Source organism: Chrysochloris asiatica, unplaced genomic scaffold, assembly GCF_000296735.1.
Source record: "Chrysochloris asiatica unplaced genomic scaffold, ChrAsi1.0 scaffold00325, whole genome shotgun sequence".
In the NCBI taxonomy this organism is placed as follows: domain Eukaryota; kingdom Metazoa; phylum Chordata; class Mammalia; order Afrosoricida; family Chrysochloridae; genus Chrysochloris; species Chrysochloris asiatica.
Genome location: NW_006408843.1, coordinates 22032 through 26864, shown reverse-complemented (window position 1 = coordinate 26864; position 4833 = coordinate 22032). Strand labels below are relative to the sequence as shown.

At 36.0% G+C, this 4833-nt stretch overlaps 1 pseudogene; it reads right to left on the bottom strand.

Annotated features, from left to right (window-relative positions):
* Positions 1-1349: 1349 nt before the first annotated feature.
* On the bottom strand, positions 1350-1838 carry LOC102813395 (annotated as a pseudogene).
* Positions 1839-4833: the final 2995 nt, after the last annotated feature.

Genomic DNA, 4833 nt, shown 5'->3' with positions numbered 1-4833 from the left:
TACAGGGTTGGTTTGGGTCAAACCGATTCCACAGCACATCGCCATCATCCTGGTGTGGAGTTGTAGGATCAGCACCAGACTGCAAACCACAAAATTGGCAGTTCAAACCCATCAGCTGCTCCTCAGAAACCCTACACGGGTCACTATGAGTTGAAACCAACTCGACAGCACTTAACAACAACATATACATGTATATGCTATCTTAGTAGACCAGGGGCTGCATACGGATCAAATTTGGACCAAGACCTGATTTTTTACAGTTCCCAGAAAGAATTAGTTTTTTGCCTTTTTAAAGACCGTAAACAAACAAGAATGCAAGAGTGCCAGTATAAGGTTTGCAAAGCCTGAAATATTTACCACCTGGGCCCGTAATAAAAGTATTTTTTGAAAAGGCCCTTAGACCAGAGGTTGGAAAATTATGGCTGTCATGTATAAAGTTTTCTTGGAACAAACACATGTCCATTTGCTTACATATGATAAGTGGCTGCCTTTACACTGCAAACAATGGAGTTGAGAAGTTGTGATCAATACTGTATGGCCATGAAGCCAAAAATATTTACCACCTGGCCTTTTACAAAAAAAAAAAAAAAAAATGCTAATCTCACTATTAAAATTTTTAAGTCTTTATAATTTGGGGTATTACAAGTCATGCACATACAATTTTTCAGACTCTGGACAAGTTAATTGCAAGAGATGAATAAAAGGGGAACAGTCTGGTTAATAAAGATACTTTAAGGCTGCTACTATCTCACACTACCTCTTGTAATATTCTTGGTCTGATATAATAAGGGTGGTGGTTATAAGAATGAGAAAGAACATCCAGTGCTTTTTTGGTCCCTGCACATTTAGACATATTAGTTTACACTCCAGATGCACATATTGTCAGTTTATACTTTAAGTCAACAAAAGAGAGAAATAAGAGTAATGCAATATGAAAACCAATTGAGATGAACAAGCAGGTAGAAGTAAACAAGAATGCCAGGCTGTGGGAGAGTTACGTAAAGGAAAGAGGTGGCAGACTCAAAAATGAGCGAACGGTGCGCAATTGAAGAAAAGAAGCAGCTATGGGTGTGGAGTAACACAGGAAACACGTGTTTCGTCTTTCTGAACGAACAGCTCTTTGGCTTACATCGGTAATTACACTGTCTCCAGATAAGAAAGTTCTAGAGTAACGATTCTACACTTTTTAATAAAAAACATTCTTTGACCTAGAAATGTTTATTCTTCAGAAAGAAAACTTATAGAATGGGCAGCTAAATTAACCCTATCTGTGAGATAAAAGATAAAGCAATGGATGGCTCTCAAATCCAATCTCGTATGAACAAAGTAACCAGCAGGAAGCATAGCTGTTATCTTCTCAGTGAAATATTCTGAGAGTCCGGCAGCATAAATCCATCTGTGAGTTTATAATCGACTATTGTGGAATCAGACTCCACGATGGCCAAAGTAAATGACATCCGCAAATCTAGGTCACCTTGCAATTTTCGAGATGCCTTTAAGATCTCCCTTATCTTGTTATGGCTGAGGGATGCACTGATGGGAGTGGGCACTATAGTCTGTAATCCTTCTCCTACTATCTCGGTACCAACAAGGCAAATGAGTTTGTAATCCTACCCAGTTTACTTCATGCCAACTTTTACTTTCCATGAGATCCAAGTAAATCAAGAATGTTATATAAATTTGGGTGGCGTCTCCTATATCTAATTCCATCATCTCTAAATACTTTGGATGGGTGCCCATCCAAGCGTCCTCGGAAGGCCATAAGTCACAGCCTCCACCGCCGCGTACAGCGCCCGGGCCCAGCCGGGGGTCAAATCGGACTCGCAGCGCTCCTCCATGCTTCTTTTTTTTAAAAAAAATCACTGATAAGCTTGACTTTAGAAGATAAAATGAGCTGGTTAGGGGTTTGGAGTAGAGGGAGAGGCAAGGGGTGGTAGGGATTAGTTTGTTGTATCTGAGAGGAAGATAAGGTGACAAGGAGATTGAAAGTAACATCAAGAGACCAAAATATATGACTCTGCCCTTATCATCCCATATCATCAGTAAATCTTTTTAAAACTTTACAAAATGACTTCATGGATCTATGTAAATGGATTTCTTATGAAAATGATTGAAGAAAACTGAGTTTTATAAGTGAGAACTAACTAACAAGATTCAGGGTACTGAGAGTGGACTGCCCTGGATGAAGTCCATAAGAAAAAGGAGAGAATTGCCTATATAGGAGTTCAAATCTGTAATGCAACCAAATAGTTTACCTATTTTACCTGATCTGATATTCTAGACTATGTCAGTGATTAAGAGAGAGAGAGAGAAAAAAGAAAAAAGGTCTTTTATCTTAAAAATTACCCAAGTTGCTGTTGATATGTAAGTAAACTAAAAATTGGCACATTGTTTCGGCTACTTGCCCTTTAATAAATGTTTTGCATGGATGTTAAATGAGAGAACTTTCAGTTTTCAGTTTTATAGTCAGCCACTAGCACAAAAGAAACAACTGCACAAATGCAGGAATATGTAACATGAGAAAGAACCTCAAACTATTCCTAACCATATGATACAAATTGGATGAATTCTTTGGTGAATGTATCACTTAAAAGTCACTATAACTGAACCAAACAAAGACAGAACAGTTTTGCAATGTCCTGGATGTATTGCGAAATGGGACTTTTTAAAATTTCTGCCTAACATTATTAAGCTTAAATTTTTCATAATAGGAAAAGGACATTAACTAAAAACTAAAATATCTGATGAAGATATTGATTTTAATTAACAATGATGTATCAATATTGGTTCATTCATTATAACAAATGTACTATTCCAATGTAAGAGAATAATAAGAAAAACTGTGAGATTTATTTGAGCCTTCTACAGTTTTCACAAATTCTCTGTAAGTCCAAAGTTGTTTTGAAAAGTAAAATTAAAGATCAATAAAAAATATGTATAACTATTGCTGGAAGTAAAATAAACTGTTTAAAATTAAAATGATCAAAGATCAATGAAAAATTGTGGCTATACTGTTTGTAGAACATAAATACTTAAAGAACAATTTTATGAAACCATTCAGGTTTTCCTAAATTGAATAAAGAAAGAGCTTCAAAATATTTAACTCAAACTCTAGCCAAATTAAAGAGCGAAATAAGCAATTCTACAATAATAGTTGTTGCTGTGTGTTGTTGAGTTGGTTTAGACTCATAGCAACACTGTATACGATTTCTGAGAAGCAGCTGATGGATCTGAACCACTCACCTGGCAGTTAGCAGTCCAGTGTTAACCCTACAATGCCACAGGAGGACACCTAACAATGATAGTTGTTGTTGTTAAGTGCCATTGATTTGGTTCTGACTCATAGAAACTCTATATAGGGTGTCTGAGGAGTGGCTGGTGGTTTGAACCACCAACTTTGGGGTTATCAGACTAATGCTTATCCTACAATGTATAGTTGTTGTTGTCAAGTGCCATCAAATATGTTCCAACTAATAATGACACTGACTAGGGTTTTCAAAGAGCAGCTGGTTTTGAACTGCTGATCTTACAGTTCAAACTGACCTTGTGGTCCAGTGCTTATCATACAGTATCACACCAGAAATACATAGTGCATAGTAGGAGATTTAATACACCATTTTGATTAAGGACAGAACAACTAGAAAGGAACTGAACAAAGACACCGAAGAACTAAGCAGCACAATCAAAACACCAAAATATACAATTTTTTCCTGTGTAATTGAAACATTCTCCAGAATAGACCACATGCTAGATTACAAAGCAAACCTCAGTAATGTAAAAACATTAAATACTACAAAACATCTTCTCATATCACAATGCCATAAAATCAACAATCAACAATATGAGGATCAAGGGAAAAAAAATTAAAACGGAACTGAGTAACACCCTGCTTAAAAAGCTAATGGGTAATAGGAGTCATCAAAAACAAAAATTCCTTGGCTCAAATGAATATGAAAACACAGTACACCAAAAATTTTGGAACACAGTAAACATAGAACTCAGAGGAAAATTTATAGCAATAAACCAGCACATCATCCAAAAAGAATAAATAACTAAAATCAACACCTTTCCCAACATAACCAAAGAGCACAAATAAATGAAACAGAAAAACAATAGAAAGAATCAGCAAGACAAGAAGTAGTTTCTTTGAAAGGATTAATAACATTGACAAACCACAGGCACATATAACAAATGAAAAGAATGAGAAGATGCTCATAACATGAATAAGAAATGAAATGGGCTGTACCACAACAGAGTCAACTGAAATAAAAGAAATAATAACATCATAATATTATGAAGAACTGGGGAGTCAATCACAAGGCCTGTGGTTCAAACCCACTAATCCCTTCTTGGAAACTCTACACAGGCTGTCTCTGAGTTGGAACCTACTGTACAGTAGTTAGCAATAACAACCTGAAGACCTATCTAATAAATTTGAAACCTACCGAGAAATTAGTAAATTTCTAGAAACACATTACCTACCTAAAACAAAAGAGACTAAGTTAGACAATTAGAACAGACCCACATTAAAAGACATTTATAGAGTTACTAAAACACTCACAACAACATCAAAAGCCAAGGTTTAGATGGTTTCACTGGAGCGTTCTATCAAATATTCAGAGAAGGGCTGAAACCAATCCTATCTAAAGTATTACAGAACAGAAGAAAAAATAGAATGTCCCCAAAATTATTTTTTATGATTAGAGCATAACACTTGCACTAATTCGCTGCTCTCAGCCAAGATCCATCGGACATCAACAATGATATCCCTTGTTCCACGTCCTCTTCTGAATCTGGCTTGAATCTCTGGAAGTACTCTGTCAACATATGCAG